The sequence below is a fragment of the Manduca sexta genome, chromosome 28 (assembly GCF_014839805.1).
Source record: "Manduca sexta isolate Smith_Timp_Sample1 chromosome 28, JHU_Msex_v1.0, whole genome shotgun sequence".
Lineage (NCBI taxonomy): Eukaryota > Metazoa > Arthropoda > Insecta > Lepidoptera > Sphingidae > Manduca > Manduca sexta.
In genome coordinates, this window is record NC_051142.1 from 15,668,725 (window position 1) to 15,680,992 (window position 12,268).

Here is a 12,268-nt window from a genome sequence, read left to right on the forward strand (position 1 = left end):
AGAATGATTTTTTTTATATTGGCATGGAAAGTGACCCCACTGCACGTGTAGTAAGTGGAGTGGATCCAATTGAATGTCGACTGACAAGAGATGATTAACCCTCGGCAGTCGACATAATTATGGCGGCCTGTTGTAACTGGATATACACAAGCTGATCCCGGAACGCGTCACACTCACATAGGTCACTATAGCGGATTTTATCAACTTGTGTACGGTGGTCGCTATCCTGGCGGATATAAAATATATCCTACCACCAGCCAAAAGTCACCGTTTACTTTTCTGGCAATTAGCTATACAAATTATATCCAAATTCGTTCAAGTCCGCGTTTACTTCTTACAAATATCCAACCATCTTCACATACGAAAATCGATAATTGTCGTAGATATAATGTTAGTAAGATTACGATCAACAATAAACAACCAACACACATTGTGATGTGTGTCCTTTGTCCCCTAAAGAGTAAGCAGAGGGGCAACCAAAGTAACGATCAGTTCAATTGTAATACCAGATAATAGTGATAAAACAAAAATTTGTTACACTAACGTTTATTGCTGAAGACATTCATTTTATTTATTTGAATTTGAACGGATAAACCAATTACACTAATTAAGTTATAATAATAAATTATAGCTACAGTAAAACATTAAAAAAATCAATAATATACTTAATAACTACACGAAATATACTGTATCATAAGTTAATTCACAATACACACGTCCCAATCGGCCAAAAACATGAAAAATGTGGTGCGCTGTGAGAGTGTTGACGAATTTTATTAAACAAGCGCAGTTTTAGAGCTGCAATACTGCGCATGACGAACTCACTCGGGAACATTCTACTATGACCATTTGTGACACATCGCATTAATTTCATTACTCCGAGAAGCGCATCGAATCATTCAGAAGCTGAATTAGTTTCAAAGAAATGTTTACAATATAAAGTAGTGAACATTATGCGGTAATTTGATGAATCAAGAAGTGGATTGAGATATGAGCCTATTATTAGCTTTTGCCTCACAAACAATTCTTCTATTTTTATACAGCAGTGTGCAAGGATCGCTGTATTTGTATTTGACAGGAGATTGTGGACTGTCTATTTCTAAGTATGGAAATAAGATCTGGTGATAGGATTTCATATATATAAAAATGAATCCCTATTTCCCTTGGTCAAGCCATCACGCGTGAACGGCTGGACCGATTTCAAATTTTTTTTTTTGTTAGTATCAGGAGAAGGATCTTATGAAAGAAAAAATTAAGGAAGTTGAGCGGAACGTTAGAAAATTTAAGAAACGTTTTTTTTTGCGATTGACAGAATCCGCGCTGCAAATTCATAGTTAAGACGGGACAACGTCTGTCGGGTCAACTAGTATTTTTTTATCCATCCGGATAACGACCACCGTACACAAGGTGTTTAAACCCGTCATAGTGACCCACGTAAGGATATCACGTTCTGCGATGAACCTGTTTATATCTGGTTCAAATAGGCCGACATAATTCTGTCGACTGGCTAGGGGTAATCATCTCTCGTCAGTCGACACTCTATTGGACCCCACTCCACTTTCCATTAGGTTCAACGGGGTCATTGCCGTGCCGGTATAAAAAAAGTCTAGGTAGCGAGTGCAGTGCATTATTAACCGACTTCAAAAAAAGGAAGACGTTATCAATTCAACTGTATTTTTTTATGTTTTTTTGCAATTCACATCTGTCTGGTTATCCTAGCATATAACGATAGAACTGATTGATTTTTAAACTTCCATAACTTTGTACCATTGAAGTACTACTATTTCGTTTCTTTGTTCTTCTAATTGTTGTCGACATATTTCGTATTTTTTTTTTATTGCTTTGAATGAATTAAGTCTCATTATGTTCAGTAATTATACTGGCTACAATGTCCTTCAAACCTGAACACACATAACAATGACTACACACTGTTGCTTGGCGGCAGAAATATACATTGCGGTGATACCTACCCAGGCGGACCTTCACATATGAGAGGCCTACCACCAGTAATTGTCTTTTTCGCTGCCATTTGTGCCAAGTCTATTTGCAAAGCAGAACAGCACGTTTATACGACAAAAATGACAAACGACTAACGCTGATGAACGGTAATTATGCAAATAATGTCGTAAAATTGCAGAGGCAAGTTAGTGAGTGACCGCTGGTACATAACCCCGTAGGGTTGTCGCTTTTTCTTTAAAATTTATGACACTTCGCAATGTTAAAAATGAGAATTTAAAAAAAAATTCATCCCCAAATACATTAACAGCAAATTATAAATTGTGCATTAGGATTTTCGGAAAACTATTCGACGTCCAAATGTAACAGTAAACCACATCGTATGTATCGTATTTGATGAAAATAAGGCTACAATTTTACAAACTATAAATACAATTTATTGTAAATAAAATAAAACAGTCAGTGACGAGGGCTATTAAGACAGTGGTACGATATCGAAGTGAAGCGAGCCATGTGACAGAACAGAATAAATATTAAAAATGTCAATTCGTTCTTCCAAGTAGGCGCCTAAGGATTTGCGTCCTTATTTTCAATAGTATTCATCACAAAACGTTTTACTTTTCAAAGTTACACATCTGTTCATTAATAATTATTGTATGGTTTAAAGGCAAAGAAATACATCACAAGAATACATTTCCCAATTTTTTAAAAGAGTTTTATAAGCATGTAGCGTACGTAGACTGCACAAAAATTGTAACAATAAAGTTGTAATTTCTACAAATTATGTGTGAAACATTTCTATGAGCGCTTCAAAAACAATTATGGTATATAAAAGGTCTCAATATTTGCAGCAAATATAATCCGTATAAAAAAGCCTAACAGTCAGTGATATATGACAAGTAGTTGTGATTGTTTTTAGCAAAAAATTACAACTAATGAAAATTTAGTTGCAATAAAAAAATCTCGAGTAAGTCTTCTACTTTTTTTAAAAAGAAAACATTTAATCGTTCAAATCGAAAATTCTCAAAAATTCAGAAAAATACTCATAATTTGAAAACTGAAAAATCGCGGAACATAGATGGGGGTGATTCGGATACCCCAAGGGTGCTCTATCTCTAGACCTCCGCTTAACACTACTTTCTGGGACACCCTGTATAAAAAGTTTCAATATTATTTAGCGAAATATAGACCGAATTAAAATGCTTCAAAATCGATGACATGTGACAACCCTAATGATAGGCAGCGTCCACGTGGGTCGCACACGTGACCTCAGGTGTCCGGTCGCGGTGAGCATCTTTTTGTTCTCTTCACGATTATTATATTTCTATTATAATCTACACGAACTTGACATTCCTAATGGTGCAGTACTCATTGTCGAACTTACAAAGAGTTTTGTAAGTTGATTAGTTGTAGAAGTCATTACTCGTAATAATAATGTGAACAGTTTTTCAAATATATATCTAACTTTAATATTTCTTTAGTGAAGTTTGAACAATTTGTATTATAAGTACACTCAGTTCTTTTTATTTTTTCTTTGATATCAATTGAGTTATTTAAAATAATTTAGTTTATTCTCCTTTGCCTTTAACATCACTACATTAAAAATAGAATACAAAAGGATCTTTAAAAAGAAGAAAATAACAAGGGGAGCGTGCAGACAATGCTCCTTCTGCACTAACAAAGGCCATTTAGAGCAATTTGTAATCTCGCTTGATTCAATTGCAAGCACGATAATGCCAGGGGTCCCAATACTTTAAATGACCGCTTCCTCATTACAGATGTGTGTCAAACTACGCGCTTGCGGTTTGTTTACAAGGATTATGCTTTAGTACTTCTTGACCTTTGGATGTGCTGCAGATCTAATGTAACTGGTGGGTAAATTTCTCAAGTTTCTACTTGATACCAATCATCATAATATGATACATATCTACCTTAATGGCGTAGCATTCGAAACAAGAAGTTGCGAGTTCGATTTTACTGCGGAAAATGTTTTTGAATTACGAATATTTGTTTCAAGTCTGGGCATTGTAACTGAATGTCTCCTTACTAACTGATGTTTACGACACCAAACTTCTATGTTAGTTTTAATTAAGGCGTTTTTTCCCTGGTCGACATTAGTACATTCGGGTTGCATCATCGACTTACTTAATACGGGAATAAGTTCGGCATACTTGTATTTCTGCCTACCCCTTCCGAGAGGGACTTGCTTTAGTAATTTCCTTACTAACATGTTATCAATGTGTAATCGTGCTGTGTGATTGTGAAAGTGCGACAAATAGAGCACGACGGGCGACGGCGGCAAGCGGAGCGCGACGGACAACCGCACTGCGTATGCGCAGCCCTTAATGCATGTACTTTCCAATCTAAATATATTGGTATTTAAGGATTTTATAGTGTTCACTGAGTCATTGTTAGAACATTTCCTTGTTAGTATTATAATATTGATAACAACTAACAAGGCAGGAATATCAACATGGAATATACTTTAGGTGACAGCATGAGGTTCTGAAACTTGGAGATCCTTTGCTATAATTTAAAATACATAAATAATAAGGGAGAGGTGGATGCTTAGGAATAGTAAATAAGGAAATAACTCATAACCAAAAGGTTCTAACGAAACCTCAAAAGTCAAGCTAACAAACAAACAAAATGTACGAGGTACTAATTAAGTTAAAAGTAGCGGGCAACACCTAATGCGCAATAGTTAGGCACGTCCGCTACCAAATAGGGTCGATTTTACCTCAGCCGGGGATAATTAAAAAGTTTCCTTCAACACCGGCTCGGTTATAACGAGTTTCCAATCGATAGCTTACTTTTTGGAGTTTGGCTTGCTTTGGAATATTGGAAAAAAATATTTTCTGACAGTAGTACCTATGCGAAACATGATTTAACAGCATTAGGCAATTAATTGTTAACCACATCTCAAATATAATGTTATAATTAATGGGCGTATTTACATGCCTATGGCATCGAGATCCTACACAAATTAATCGATTTCTATTTATTTATTTATTTATTCATTTTACTCTTTATTGTACAAAACACACAAAAACAAACAAAAAAACGATACAAAGAAGAAAAGAGAGACAAAAGGTATATGTACAAATGGCGGTCTTATCGCTCTAGGCAATGTCTTCCAGACAACCATGGGATGGATATAAAAACGAGAAAAAAAAAGATTTTTTTTAATTTATAAATTCCTTTTTGGTAGTAATCTAGTGTATGTAACTCATGTACTAAATTTTATGATTCTACAGTTAAAGCATCTGACTGTTGTAGTTTTTATTCTTCTATTTTGTATGTTTCTATTCTGTTTAAATAAAAAAATATATTATGATTTAACAATTCATATAACTGGCGTTTCAGTTGCGAATATCTCGAATTTATAATAAATTAAATGTATTGTCATCGTGTTGAGATAGCGGATTGAAGCCATTTTCCATTTACGTTTACATTGCAATGGATTACCCATCTATCGCACCTGAGCCATGATAAATGCGGGGGAATTAAACTAGATGGCAAATACGTTATATTCGGACTTTGATATTACATATTTTTGTCTATAACTACTTATATATACGTAAAGAGATTGTTCTAAATTAGATAAACAGTTTCTAATTTTTAATCGACGTCAAAAAAAGGAGGAGGTTCTGAATTCGACTGTATTTTTTTTTTAAAAGATGATAGGTACGTGAGAACCTTGTAGATATAATTGTTTTGTCTCATTCTGCCAAAAAGCTACTATTCAAAGTTCACACGTTGTAACAAGTGTAATTACTGTGATTACCAAATTAGCATTATGCAGGCTGGATTTTCCAGAGAGGTGATGACTTTAGGAGGCGACAATTCTTAAAAAAAAAGCCGTATTATAAAGCTAAATAATTGACAAAATAAGTTGCGTCGACCCCCAATATTATACAATTAGGGTATACATATAAGAGAAGATTGTTTCCAGAGTGCGAAAAGGAGGTTTGGAGATTTCCCGATGAATTGCATACATGACCCGTCTCAATCCTGGCAATACGAATAAGTCCAACTAGGTAATTGTATTGTGGCTGGTTAATGAATGTTTGATGGGGCCGATGGAACGAGCGCGGTCGATAACTGACAACTAGGTATCCATGTCAGGGCCTGCTCCACTTGTACCTGCTGTAAGGCGCTGCACACATGACCACTTGACCAGTAGTTTTAAGCTTACTCTTCCGCGAAATTTCTTTTCTGGGATAAAAGGTCTTGAAAAGTAGTAGTTCCAGAGGTTAGCACATTCATTAAAAGAAAAAAGCACGCACACTCACGCCTTATATCTCCAAAGGGGTAGACAGAGGTACAATTAATGCACCCACTTACCGCCGTGTGTATTCCGTTCCATGATATATCGGATACAAATCCAGACTCCAGGCTGATATTGAGTAAAAAAAGCAAAATAGCAGTTTGGTATTACGACGAGCTTTGTAATAAGAAAAGCTTCTTAACAGACGGTGAGCGAGACGAGTCATGACCAACCGTCTAAGGGAGAAACAGCAGTAAGTAGGTTGAAAACGGCACTGAACTACCCTCTACATTCTGAAACATTGAGTTATAGTTACGGTTTAACTATTATTAGGTGTACTGTGATGTTAACATATGTACATAATAAAAATGAGATTTCAACGTATTTATCAATTTTTAACCGCATGTGCACGCCGCTTTATATTCACCATTGCGCCTATTGTGTGCAGTGGAGGGACTGAGGCCGGAAACCATCCCCCTATACATCTCAAGCGTACTATCTGAAGACATCGTCTCTGTAACACAATGAATGAACTAGTACGATTACATGTCTTCTGAATTGAGTTGATAGTGTTTAGAATTACTATTGGTAGTAATACCTATTTGTTTGTGTAGGCATTCCCGCTGTCCACACCGGGTGAAACCTAGGTATGCTGGAAACCCATGGATTAACGACTATAGCTGCCCGGTGAAGAATAGAGAAGAGTGAGAGAGGAATGGGAGCTTACTCGGATGGGTGAATGGGAAAAGGTCATCGAATTCGCGAGCCCTTTTAGACCCAAATTTGTTTTGTCAACTACGAGATTCATACACTTAACTATGTTAGACTGGGCTGCAACAAATGTCCCGCCGTGCATGGGCGTGTATTCACTGTAAAGACGGAACGAACGCGAAATGCCTCGAGGGAGATGTAATGTTGCCAGTGTAGTTTTTGGTATTTCACTTCATAGCAGTGGCATAAACTTAATATTGCTAGCGGCTTCATCCATGTGTAAACATTATTCTCGGAAAAGAACGCGGTAGGAATTTTAGTCCTTGCAGGACTAAAATTCCTACCGCGTTCTTTTCCGAGATAATAAATGCGGTGACTTTCTACGTATTTGATCACATAATCTGTTAGAAATATATAGTTCTGTATAAATAATAAGTACTTGCGAAATGGTAGATAAGGTAAAGACCCTCTTTATAAATTTTGACAGCGGTCGGGCCTTGGAATTGTTATTGAATTCAGTACGAGTGTCTTCATTGTATGTTGATATCAGATGAAGATTGTGACAGGAGTAGATTTGAGGTCTAAAATAAAAAGTCTTTTGAAATGTACCGTGTGCGAATGAGGATAGTGCAACAGTTCAGAAAAAGTCCGATAAATGCGGGTAGGCTTCTTATACCTAGGGTTCCGTAAAATCATGTACGTAATGTATCGAAGTATATTTGTAAATTCAAACTTAACTTTGTCGTTCACTAGACACAGTTATAACACCAACCGCAAATAATAAGTTTGTAATAGTAAATTCGCTTTTTTGTTATTCAATTACATATTTACGTTTTTCAGACTTTTCCCTTTACATGTGCTGTAAGACATTGCTTCTAGCCTTTTATGATTCTAGGTCAATGCAAAGTATCCTTTAGGATTTGATACACGATCAGATGAAAATATAAACGATTATATCTTACCTAATCCAATCGTGTTGACTTACAATTATGATTTTTTAAAAGCCGAAATAGACCGTAATCCCGAGAATTTGATAAAGACTTCAACTCGATACCTCTAAGCGTTTCTGATAAAAATTGTCTTAACAGTCTGTCCGTTAACAGACAGACGGTCAAAAAGTGATCCTATAGGGGTTCTTTGTGAAACATAAATCCTTAAAAATGTCTCTAGACGATGCCAGCAGTAGGATGTAATATCTGTAATTCAACGTGTTGAAACTATTGCTGCTGATTATGGTCAGTCGTGGTTCTTACTGTGGGGGAGCCACTAGAAGAACCTCGGAGAGGCTGGTGGGGTAATTTCGTCTCTAACTATCTGTATTTGCAACTAAGAGCGTAAGAAAAAGCATTCCCTAAACCAGATCAAAAATTATCACTACCATTTCCATAAATACTTTAATATATCTTATGTGGTGGAAGTAAAAAGACCTGCAAAATTTGTAGATGGACCTGACTAGTCGTAAGACTGGTAAATCAAAACACACTGCAGAGATGCATCACAATTTAAACTGACTACCACTTACGTAGTTAAAGATAATTACACGATATGGTTTCAATACAAACACTATAATGGCACGTTGAACATAACTTTCTGTTGTCACGCGAGCACTCAACTGCCGCGTGGTTTATGAACACAGCGTTTATTACTGTCTGGATTTATTTTATGTTAACATATTAATGTGTATCACAGTAATGTGATGCTTCTGGGGCGTTGCCAGCTAATGTGCCAGGGAGTGGCGAATTGAAATATTCTTAATCAGTGACGAATATAAGAAGGAAGTTTCATTGATTGATATAGGTTCCTGCTTTTTCTCAATAGGCCTGTCGCCGTCCACTGTTAAACGTATGCCTCCCCAAATGAGCGTCAACCATCCCGGTTTGAAGCTTCACGCATCTATCCGTATAGGTAGCTGCTTAATTTCGACAAAATTATCTGAATTTATTCCTAAGGATTATAAATAAAATTTGGTATACTATGGTTGTAAACTATCGTCCCCATCACATCATGGGACGAAATACTGTTAGTTGGAATGTTGGGGAACTAGTTGCGTTTCTATCTACTATAATACTTGTAGGTTGTATGTATTTACGGATTAAATAATCTAAATAATAGGTAAGTACACCTACATACGTCACTGGTAAATTGTAAAGAAAATTGTGAAACGATTAAAGATCTTATTCACAAGCACACAAAGTACTATTTTGGGTTTTTCACTAATTATTTTTGTGATCGCTCTCCTTAATAGCAAAATAAGATACGCAATTAGATACGTTTAAGCGTTCATTATTCTGAGATTTAAGCCAACCAAAAAATAGCGTCAAACACGCAACTTTTTGCAAACGTACAAGAAGAACGTTAAATAATTTCGTCTGAAAATAGGTACTTTTTATAAAAACAGTTTGAGACAACAATCTCGTGCTTGCATCATAATATCAATCATCTCGTGGTTTGGCCGTCCTCGCACGTCCTTGAGTGATTCATGTTTTTTTACATTCAGGTACATATTAGGCATATTATATTTATACCGACACTTTTAAAGTATGCCGACAATGACTCGTGTACATACACACACATCACGCATTTATCCTCGAAGGGGATGCAAAGGCATAACCAAGGTACCCACTCTTCGCCAAGTGTGTTCCGTCCCATGATGTGAAAGGGGGCGAGCCTATACCCATAACGGGCACAAATTCCTGACTCCGGGCTAATACTGACCAGAAAAAAGCAAATATAACTTTGCCCGACCCGGAATTCGAACCAGGACCTCAGAGCGCTGCCGTGCCGTGCATGCAGTACAACTACGCCACCGAGGCAGTACACAGCAATATTCATATTATATTTTTACTAGCAGTTTTGAAGTATGCGTACTGCGTTTCAATTTCTCCATGTAACACATCAATAATACTTTATACATGGCCTTAACTACACTATAGTCCAAATATAATGTTGATTGAGGAGAAATGTTGAAACTTGCCTCCATCGATGATTCAATTCTCGCAATAATTATACTAACCTGACCTACCTATTTGTGACAGTGGACGACTAATCCGAACCGCCTCTCTACCCTACCATAGAAACACGAATAAGCCCTTCAAGCTATACCTACATGAAATTTAGCCCAGCCCACTCATGCTGTAATAATACTATCAGTGTGTTCTTAGTGGTTATTTATCACGACTCGGACCCGTCCCTGACCCTGAACGACCATACGGTCAAAGCTTAAAACATCTTCCTTCCCACGGACTGAGGTAAAAAAAGGTTATTTATAAAAATAATGAATGGGTGTAGTCTGCCGGTGTGCACGCGCGTTCCACACGTGCCTGCCTCCAAACGCTCTGCCACGTGACGATGAGCCGCGGTTTACATCACAGTAGGTTCACTCTACACCACGCTGAATTTATAAATACCAACATTTATTTTAATCATAGCTTATTAATCACGAGTTCGCGAGCACTGAGCAAAGCCTTTTTAATACATACGTAGTACCTAGATAAGTGATTCCTAACCGAATTTCGGTTACGGCGGCCAATCTCGGCGGAGATTAGCCAGTTAGGCTGGAGATATTTTTTTTTTTGGGAACTGCCGTGGTTTTCACCGGGGGTACCCTGCTAACGGTGTGCAAGCGATCCCACAGCTTAGCAACCACGGCAGCATGATGAGTTGGTAGGCCCTACCGCTATCACTGGAGGCTCGGTAGCCTCCAGCTAGACGGTCTTAGGGCCCGGGAGGAAGAAGGGCGGGGATAGAGGAAAGGAAGAGAAGAGGAAGGAATAGGAGTTATTAGGATGGTTGGAAGGAAGGGAAGGGAAATGTTCACGAACCCTTAGACAGACCTCAATGTGAATTTAGCAACCAAGAGGCATACGCACGAGCTGTGCGCCTAGGGTCGGGGCAAAAGTGCCCCCATGCATGGGCGTGCATTTGGTGTGGAGACCAAGCGCACAAGAATTGCCTCAGGGGGGACGCAGGAGATATTATAATGCAATACACAGGTACATCTCTGTTCCTTCATTCTCATAGTATGGTGAGACGGCAATCCGATATGACCCGAGAGAGATCAGGTGCAGGACCAAAGGCTTTACATGCTTTCCGAGGCTCGGAGGTATCACACCGCTAACTTCCTGACACCGAGCTGCGAACGAATAATTTTTAAGATGGAAAAACCCTATCACAATTATTTTGGCCCTACCCGGGATTCGTACCCAGGACCCAAGCGCGGTAGTCGTACTCTTACAGTGTAACTACGCCACCGAGGCAGTTAAATACCTAAATAGCTATCAATAAATGTCTGCGAAAGGATGGGATTACAATCGGTACCAAGCTTACCTGTATCAAAAAAGAACGTACTTTTTATAGACAAAACATTGTTGGTACCGCCCAATCCGTGGTGAAAGGCTGACGGTAATGTGTTCCTTGGTTTTACGGCCCAACGTTAGATAGTCCGGGAATGATGACATAGACCATGCTGGACCAACTTCCTAACACTATTTTACACCCTACACCGCCATACCAATCAAAACGCCACGTTGGCGCCCTCTAACGCGTAAGGAGCAACTCTGGGTACCTTAAGCGAGAGACGCTGTCATAACCACATACATATCGGTGACAGTAATTTTGTCTGTAACAAATCACAATACATCTATTAAACGTCAGAATTTCTTCCACCAGCCTCGTATATGTAATAATAATCATTGCTATATCTAAAGGAAGGCGTATCCAAATCCGTTATTGTTTCTGCATTTATTTCTAACAAACCTGTAAACATCCAAACATTCTTACATTTTTGAATTTATATTAGTAAAATATTTAATGGTTAATTAATTAAATTCGCCTGTTGATTTTTTTTAGTGCAATATATTTCTCCTACTTCTATCGCTTTGATTCCAAATAATTACTATTCTTTCTGTAAAGTATACACTTGTAAAGTATACAAATGACGTATATTAAATCTTTGTTTAGTAAAAATTGTTCTAGAGACCGGTTTATTTTGATTACGCTCAGATTACGTGACATAAGCGCCTGCCTTTTCGTAAACATTTCTTAATAAAACATTGCTATTATTGTTCCTTGTAGGCGTTTTTCTTGATTTGGAATTATAACATTTACGATTTACCTATACCGGATATGGGAATGTTAAATTATAATTTGTTGGGTTTTGGTGATTTGATTTTTTAATAAAAAAAATTATAAAGATTATTCGACAGAAATCCACAAGAAATTCTTAGAAGTCGTCAACTATCAAAGTGACAAACTATGGTAAATTGTACGGCGTAACTATGTCGTTCAGGTCCGTAGCAAATTTATCGCATAGCCTTATTTTCTGCGATAGAA